This window comes from Delphinapterus leucas, chromosome 6, assembly GCF_059928025.1.
Source record: "Delphinapterus leucas isolate spDelLeu-1000000601 "Yukka" chromosome 6, BTC_Dleu_Yukka2, whole genome shotgun sequence".
In the NCBI taxonomy this organism is placed as follows: Eukaryota; Metazoa; Chordata; class Mammalia; order Artiodactyla; family Monodontidae; genus Delphinapterus; species Delphinapterus leucas.
Genome location: NC_143134.1, coordinates 41187357 through 41197059, shown reverse-complemented (window position 1 = coordinate 41197059; position 9703 = coordinate 41187357). Strand labels below are relative to the sequence as shown.

The following is a 9703-nucleotide window of genomic DNA, read 5'->3' as shown; positions in this document are numbered from 1 at the left end:
GCTGTTGCTTGTTTTCTTCCTTTTTCTCGCTCCCTCTTCTTCCTTCTTTCTCCCTCCCTCCCTTCCTTTCTCTCGCTCTCTCTCTCTCTCTCTCTCTCTCTCTCTCTCTCTCTCTCTCTCTTTCTCTGTAGTACCTAAAACAATGGGACACTAACAATCAATGATGTCTTATAGTCAAATGAAGTATAGTTCTTTGTTAACAAGAAAATGTACCTCTGATACATTTTAAGTGTTCATTTCAGGAGCACATAAACTAAGACTAGAATCATACAGAGTTAGCATGGCACCTGGGTAAGGATAACATACAACCTGGTGAAGTGTTCCACATTTTTTCTTTTTCTTAATCTGGGTGTTTATTTGTGAACATTCATCCATCTGTACATTTCTGTTTTGTGCATATTTTTCTAAGTGTGCCATGCTTTAATGTGTTTTCTTAAAATATCAGTATATAACACAGTTTGCAGAGCATGGATCCCATTTTTGTCATGATGGAGGTATACGTGACTTCTCACATTGGTGCACATATTTCTGTATGTTGGCACAGAATCCAAATGTCAACAGGAATTATGGAAAGACAGGTGACTTTTACTCTCTTCTTCATGCTTTTCTGTGTCTGAATATTTTTTACAGTGAGCATGTATTTCTTTCACAATGAGAAGAAAAAGACAGAAAGACCTAGTCCCATTTTCAAAACACACATACTTAAAGAAAACCTGCGTATTCGTTAAACAGCAATTCCACTTCACAGAATTCGTGTACAGAAATAACTAAGGACGTGCACAACAATTTAGCTGTAAGGATGCTCATCACATTTCATATCTCCTATCCAGTATTTTCATTTGAGAATTTAGCCTAAAAAATGATTTACGATGTAGACAGATATTTATTTACAAGTTTTGTTATCATAGTGTTTTGTAAAATATCAAACACTTCCAATAACTGGGGATAGTTAGATAAGTTACTGTATTGTACATTCACTTGAGGAACTTAGACACTAACATGGATGTGGATTTTGAAAAAAATGTGATGACATAGGAGATGCTTATTAACACTGTCACACGAAAAACTGTAATACAAAACTCGCAATGCAGTATAAACCAAATTTTGTAAAACATGCACAAAATGAATATATGATATGTATATGCAAATAAGAAAGGAAGAAATACATGTAACTGTTTATACTGGTTATTCCAAACTGAAATTATAAGTTTTTAATTTTCTTTTTTGTACCTTTCTGTATTTTCCAAATTCTCTAAAACGAGTATTATGTGTTCTGTAACTTTTAGAAAGTCATTTTTTAATCACTGCAGTCGCATGTACTTATCCAAAGAGCAAACATACACACCAAAACAAAATTCTTATTCTAGAAAGAAACAGAGAAGGTGCCTCAGGCCCTGATTCTCAGCTCTTGTACTCACATAATTGAAGGATGGCCTGTTACTTAGAGCCTATCGGGTTCATTTAAATGCAGTTCTATTACACCTGCTCATCTAGTTTCCTTGCCCAAAATAAATTAGAAATACTGATGGAGGCAGGCAGAGGAATGCAGTTGTCAAGAGACATAAGGATTAATGTAAAAGTGAGGGAGAAGAGAGAAAAATAATAATACTAGGCATATAATAATGTGTGTTTAGTGTCAGGGCATGGGAACCTATAGACCTGAGGGCAACAGTAAATTAAAACAATCTATATCCATATCCAGAATGTGATTCAAGACATGAAATACTTTTACATGCAGCACTCTTCTATTAAAAACCTTCAAGTTATAAAATTTCATGGAAATGAACAAAGTTACAAAAGTCAGACCAAAGAGTTTTAAAATTCTTTTGATTGCACAACAAATATTTATTTTCATAGATTAATGTTACACTACCATATATATTTATATACAAAGAGAAACATACACACAAAAATATAATTTTTAAAGGATCAAAGTTTGAAATCCTTGTTTTACACCCAAAATGGATCATCGTGTACATTGATTTGGTTCAGAATTCAGCAAATTAATGTCTATGGTTTTATTTTTTTATTCACATTTTGACTCAAAACTTCCCTTACTAAAAAGGAGGTGAAGGAAAGCAGCAATAAAAAATGATCCTGGTCAGTAGTTTATCTGTCACCTCATGATTCTTCTGGCAATCTTACAAGAGAGCAGAAGGACAGACCATATCGCTAGTTCAAAGCTACTGGATGATTAATTTCGGCAACATTTTGATACATAATGAACCATTCCTTTACCTGATAGACTCTCAATCTCTCAAGAACAATAAAAGCACAGTAGGTCATCTTCCTCATACCTACCCTACACTTTAGGGACCTTTACTTGTGTCTGCTCATGTCTTCTATAGTCACAAATCTTTCTTGATATAAGCATCTCAGGTTTGAGACAAAGGAAAGCAATTTTGTGATCATTATCATATATATATGTATACACACATATATATACACATATAGGTGTGCATATAGTGAGTTATGCTAATATGTGAGTCCTATATTCCATAGTAAGAACATTTAAACTTAGCAGGGATTATGAGTGAAGCTTAGTGATCAATAAGAATTGCACCAATGACTTAACAGTGGTGTTTCCCAGAAGTACAATGTATAGAGAAATTATGGGGGAAAGTCTTCTAGTTAAGAGATATTTACTTGGTTCTTTATTACATGAATGGCTGAATAGTTAATGATTACCATTTATTAATATTTGTAAAAAGTTTTACATTATATATACATATATTTACATTTATATATATATTTATTATATATAATAGATGTATTATATATATATGTATGTATAATCCTAGTGTGAGAGATATTCTTTGACAAAGCAATTCTGTGATGAATTAAGTTTAGAAAATACCACATCCTTTTCTTGGAAATTAACATATCAAAGGCCCTGAGAAGGCCCATGATAAAGATACTTTGTCTAATCTAGGATTGCCTAATGTAGAATTTCCCAAATGTATTTGACCATGAAACCCTTTCTTCTTTGTCACCTACTAATATCTCATGGAACCAATGTTCCTGGGACTGTATTTAGGAAAGCTTTATCTCCAACTCCAAATAAGGAAATTGACATGGAGAAGTTGGGTGCCCTACCCAAGATTTCATGACCAGTAAGAGGCAGCGCTGGGATAGGTTCCAGTCTTCTGACCCACATCCATGGTCTTTACCTGACAACTTGTCTCTCACTCACTTTACTATTAATAATAAAAGAGCTGAGTAGGGCTTCCCTGGTGGCGCAGTGGTTGAGGGTCCGCTTGCCAATACAGGGGACACGGGTTCGAGCCCTGGTCGGGGAAGATCCCACATGCCATGGAGCAACTAAGCCCATGTGCTACAGCGGCTGAGCCTGCGCTCTAGAGCCCGTGGGCCACAAATACTGAGCCCGCATGCTACAACTACTGAAGCCCGTGCGCCTGGAACCTGTGCTTCGCAGCAAAGAGGAGCCACCGTGATGAGAGGCCTGCTCACTGCAATGAAGAGTAGCCCTCGCTCACCACAACTAGAAAAAGCCCACGCAGCAATGAAGCCAAAAATAAATAAATTAATTTAATTTAATTTTTAAAAAAATTTTTTAAAAAAGAGCTGAGTAAGGAAGAAACCGATAAGTCCTCATTTAAAATATGTTCCCCTTGTTTGGTGATCTTATTTTATGACTTTTCAGCTGAAAATTGTTCTGGTCTTGCCAATACTCCAGATTACTAATGAAAAAATGAGGAACTTGTAGTGGAAAAATAAATGCTTTATGAAAACTGAGAAAAATATCAGGGAGTAGTTTATTCTGAATATTATTAGGTTTTCTTTCCTTTAAAAAAACATTGAACTGTGAGCTTTTATTGGAATAATAAAATATACAAGATAAATTGTAGCTGTAATTTATTCTCCAAAAACCAATTCCTGAAACTATACACAATGGAAAGAACTATAAGAACAATCACTATGCAGATCAGTGGGCTTTTCTGTGTATTTCTTACCAAATAATATTAACATCTTTGTATATATTTCTTGTTAAAAAAAAAAAGAAGAAAGAGAAGAAAAACAACTTTAAGTACTAACAAACTCTTATAAGGTTCCCGTGATACACTGGATACTTTATATACATTATCTCATTTAATTCTCAGCATGACCCTGCAAGGTACATGCTCATATTCCCGTTTGAAAGGTAGGAAAATAGAGGCTCTGGGAGTCAGCACAGAGGTTAAGAGGAACTTGGGCTCCAGAGCCAATGCACCTTGGTTTAAAACCCACCTCTCACTTCTAACTGTCTGACCTCAGCAAGTCACTGAGCTTCTCTGCTTCAGTGTCTTTATGTGTAAAATAAGGGTAATAATACTCAAACAGAAGTCATCAGGATTAAATAAGCCTCCATAAATGTAGGTTCTTCTTGTTTTTAAGTAAATGTCTGAAGCTTACAGAGTGGAGACTTGTCCTCTCTCATGGCAATAAACAGCTCCCTCACCCTCTGAATTTGCTGTCCTGTAAATGCTTTAAATCTCAATTCAAAAACAGTAACATGAGTGGCACTTCAATCTACTTTCTCCAGATCATAGAACAAGCGCCCATATCTGGCATCCCATCCCAGAAGCACAGAGGCCTGGCTGTGACCCTCAGGCAGGATGCTGCTGGACACACCCTGAGACAACCTGCAACTAACAAGCTTCCCAAAACGCTGGCTACAGGGTCACTTCAGACCCTCCACGTTCTGCAAAGATGTGTATCAACAGCGTGCACACCTGAAAACACGGGCAACCCAAACACAAAAACACCCAGCAAGAAAGGGTGGAGAAGCTGTCTTTAACAGGTTAATCTTTCATTTTCTCAAGTCTGTGGAAGTGATAAGGAAGAAACATTTTTTTTGAAATGGAAAAGCTGACTGTGACCACGAAGAAAATTCACTTCAGCTGCACAAATATTTATTGAGAGTTTACTGGTTCAGACCCTGACAGACGCAAAGGGGTAGGATTGGAATTTTAAGTAGTTTATAATTGAGCTTCCTATTAAATATGGCAGGTTGAACACCTGTGTTCCCTCCCCCAAATCGCTCTAAAATGACTGAAAACTAATTTTTCAAAAAGAAGAAATAAAGTTTAAACCCACCCTCTCAGCCCACCCCCATCCTTACTCTCAGCTAATGACCTCGCCTCATGTTCCAAGAAAAACTCCCCCAACTCCCATCACCACGTCTCCCCCTTCACCTGCTGTAGCGTCCACACCATGTGCCCTTCCTTCCTGTGACTGAAGGCCACCTTCCAGCTGTAAAGCTCCCCATGCTGTGAGCTAGTTCAGAGAACCACTCCGAAGTTCTCCCCCGCCATCCTACCCTATCATTTATCCTTTCTACAGGGTCATCCCCCATCCCCATACAAACTAGCTGAACTCTCCTTGCTCTTTCAGCTCCCTCCCTATTTCTCCACATGAAAGGGCTGCAAAACCATTTTTACAATGCTTCTGCATTTATCCCAACTCCTCTCCCTTTTGTAGGCTCACTCCACTCACGTTTTCATCCCACCATCTTAGCGTGGTTACCAATGACATCCTTCTTGCTAAATCCAATAGTCAGTTCTCTCTTTCCTTACTTGGTACAATTTATCACCCCTCCCAACTTGATACACTTTCTTCCCTTTGCTTCTCCAAACACCACTCTTTCCCGACTGCCCCACATCCCTCACATTTAATCCTTTGTTCTCTCTTCCTGTTCCAGGGGAACTTGAGGCCACATATTGAAGATGGTGGCATCAAAGGATGAAAGGACCCTGAGTTCCTGAAGATGTGGAGAACATCTTCTCATCTCCTTTGATGACCTACATTGGAAAGAAACCTTTATTGTGTTAAGCTAGCATGATGGAGAGGTTATTATATCAGTTAGCGTTGCTTAGCCTGACTCATATGTTCAACCACTGCAATAAGAAGGCAATGAAAAATCTGATTAATCAAGAAAAAGACATTGAAGCAAAGTATTTAGACGTATGGATGTAGATAGCCAAAGAAACAGGAAAAAGAGGTGAAAGTGAAAGTGGTACATCCAAGGAGTAGTCCTAGTAGGACTAGGTTGGGGAAGGGTAGGTGACTGCTGGTTTTTATTATAAGCCAAATACTATTGATAATACTTAAATTTAACTACAAATATGCATAATTTAAATAAAAATATAAATTACTGATTTAAAAGAGGTTTACAACTTTCAAGGAGAAGCATACATGAAAACACAGATAATTATAGAATACATACTGTAAATACCCAAAGTGATGCGTGATGTATTATGAGTGAAACATAGGAAAAGCTCTTAAAATGGATCTAATGCACTTGAGTACAATAAAAGTTGTGTTCCATTTGGTTAGGCTGTTTTGCAGGCTTTGGATATGATGGCTTCTTGGAAGGTAGAAAACTTGGGAGTGTTTTCTTTCTTTTTTCTTGTCTTTCTCTTTTGGGAGAAGTGTAAGAGGGAGATATTTTAAATAGTAAGTGGAAGAAGGCCAAGAATCAGGGCTCTGCTAGCACATACTATTCCTTTGTGCAAATTTTTTTAAAGCACCCCTTCCTTGAGACAATTTTGTCTGTTGGAAAATTGCCTTTACCCTCCTATGTTGTTAGAATTAGATGCTTTACTGACATCTGGTGGATAATCATCATAATAAATATTCAAGTTCAAATATTCATACCTGCAAAGTGAATTGCTCTCCTTAGATGTGTGATGTGGTCCATACACAACCTGTACTCCGACTTTGGGCATCATCATTACTAAAACATCTGTTGACAGCTCCAGGCCCTTGGACCTTGATCCTACCTTGCCAGTCCCTCTCTTTCCCCTTCTCCTTTCTCTCCTCTTTTTCTCTGGCCCTCCTGTCTAAGAGTGCCTGTCCCCTCCAAAGAATCACCCCCTTCTTTTGCAGAGCAAAAGCCTTGGCTTCAGCAGACACCTAGACTTTTAGAGCTTCTCCTTCTATCCCAAGCTCTATCCAAAACTACGATGTAAATCCAGATCCTACTGTTTATAAAATAAATTATCTTCCACCTCAATCTAGAGGCAGGTCATAATTCAGTCTATCTTTTAATTAAGTTCTATGCACTGGGTGAATGGGATCCTAAGGCAGCTGCTGGAGACTCCTGCCCCGAGGCTCTCCAGTTCCACCATTAGGACCATGAACACAGGCCCCGGCTTGGAGGTGAGTACTTGCCACACCTACTCAGATTGTTTCCAAGCCCTCCACTCAGGGGCCAGAAAATCAGTGTGTGCTTTCTTCACCACTTCTCTTAGGAATCCAGGCTGGTTTTGCTGATGGTTGCTCAGAGCCCCTCATTCAGCTCAGCTGATTAAAAGGGAAGCCTCACTTATTTTTCCTCTGTTTTTTCTGTTCCAGTTTACTTAAGAGATTGGCTGATACACATTTGAAGAAAGAAATAATAATACTTCACTCTTTCCAGGTCTGACTCCTCTCTTTCCCTTTGTGGGAAACTGAATGAACCTGCCTATGATTTGAGAATATAAAGTGACCCCAACCCCTTTGCCTACATGCATAGTTTGATGCCACGACTTCTCTGGATTACTTCCTAAAACCCATAATACCAGATTGGATTAAAAGATGTACCTTCAGTGAGTCCCTTTCTTGCCATCCATCTGCCCTAACACCACTGAAGGGAAATGAGGGAGTACAAGGAGGCAACCCAATCTCAATGACTAGCTTCTGAATCATTTTGATTCTTAAAACATGCTGACCTGTTGTAAAACAGAATAACTCTAGGAAACATAGTCCCCAGACCAGGTACAGTATAAATTCAAATGTCTTTAGCCAATTTCATCCTACTCTTCTGAGTTTGAGTCCTGGGAAATTTATGAGAAATTGGGATAATTTAGTCCACAAAGAAAAAGAAAGAGAAAGAAGCCAGAGAAGGTTTGAATGCCTTGAGATATAAAAACAGCTGTTATAAGGGTCTTACCATTCATTTTTATTTATGTCCAATAAAATCTGCTTAACCTGCAATTATGTAGCTTTCAGTTAGAGAAAGATCTTGAATGTGTGGATAAATAAGCTTTGGAAGGCCATCCTCACTCACACTGGAGAGCTTTATTGCTTTATTGACAGCTCACCGGAGGCAGAGGAATGAAGAGATGGCTTCCCGAGCTCCCTGGAGCCCTGAGTCCACCCTACTCATTCAACAGGCATTGATTGGGCATCTCTATTTGCCAGATACTTGTGAGATTAGGAGTACAGAGTGAATAAAATCCTTGCCCTAAGGAGCCCATGACCTGCCAGTGGAATCCGGTTTGTACAATCCTGTGAGAACACTGTTTGTCCACCAGGTAAGGGGAAGTCACTCCCTTAAGATAAATTCCTGCTGATCTGAGCATCTCTCAGACTTACCTGCCAATATAAGTGCAGCTGTAATTTAGCCTAAATCACTGAACACCAGGAATCTATGCCTTCCCTGAGAAGACCCCTTGGCTCTCTGTAAGCCAGCATAGGAGGAAAGAGGGTTTTTTAAGCATCCTAGAAGTACCTTTACATGTATTATACATTATGGATGATTGAGGAGTAATGAAAGGAAGGAATTCCTATCCCAAATTGGAAATTTCAATGCTGATCTGTCTCTTCTGCAGCTGTAGTCGAGGCTTTGCTTGCCCGTCCAGGATCACAAGTTTTGTAAAAAAATCAAAGTGAGGGTAATATCAAGACTGCACACACTGAAATGTGAAAATGTGTCATATATTTCCCTTAGTCCTCTTAGAACTAGGTCATTAATAGCATGCTTAATTAATGACAATTTTTCATAAATGTGTAACAGTCAAGGTTCCAGTAGGAAAGAGATGACATGCTCAAATTAGGATAATTCAAGAAATATTAAATCAAAGAACTATTTAAAATTTTGCAGGGAAACCACAAGGAATAATGCAGTCCCCCGGAACTAGTGTCACTGTAACTAGACACTCGGGACTCAAGGGAAGAGAGGAAGGCATGATACCAAGCAGAAGGTGAAAATCCTGTAGAGGATGCCATCTTGAGAGGAGCTGCAATCTTCTGTCAAAGGGCACAGCCATCCAAGGCCAGCCCACAGGAGCAGGGATCCAGGAGAACGAATATCCCAACCTCACCTCTCCTCCCTCCAACTCCATCAGCTGAATCCAAGAGGGAGCTGGAGGGCAACGAAGCCCATTTGTTCCATCAGGTTCATTACCATTAGTAAGAGAGCCGGGGAGAGTAGATGTGGACGGGCAAAGAAAGCATCCAGCCCAGAACCCGAGGTCTGAAAATGACAGTTCCTAGAGTCCTCCACACGACTTTAAAATTATCACAGCCAACCCAGGGTGATTAAGAAACAGATGTAGCAAATTCTCAGTCCAAATTTGACCAAACTTCCCACCCAACTTTCTGCCCCCCATGCACTTTTTTCCAGCCTTGTGTCATCAAGTGCCAACGGACATCCTTAATAAGTCACCGGAATGTGTTAATGAACTCAGTGGGTGGAAACGTTTCACAAGGCATACGTCTGTCAAACCATCATCTGGTACGCTTTAAATATCTTACAATAATTATACTCCAATAAAGCTGTTAGAAATAAATAAATAAATATCTTACAATTTTATTTGTCAATTATGACTCAATAAAGCTGAAAAAAATAATAAAATAATTTTTTTAAAGAGAGAAAAGTAATGTCACCTGAAAAAATAAAGATACTGGTAACAATTTAGTAAATGTATGTAAGATAAAG

General features: G+C 38.7%; 1 non-coding gene across 1 annotated transcript; it reads left to right on the top strand.

Moving 5' to 3' along the window:
• Positions 1-229: 229 nt before the first annotated feature.
• On the top strand, positions 230-332 carry LOC115801566 (U6 spliceosomal RNA). The gene has a single exon (XR_004021871.1). It is a non-coding gene; the product is annotated as a U6 spliceosomal RNA (small nuclear RNA).
• The last annotated feature ends 9371 nt before the right edge of the window (positions 333-9703 follow it).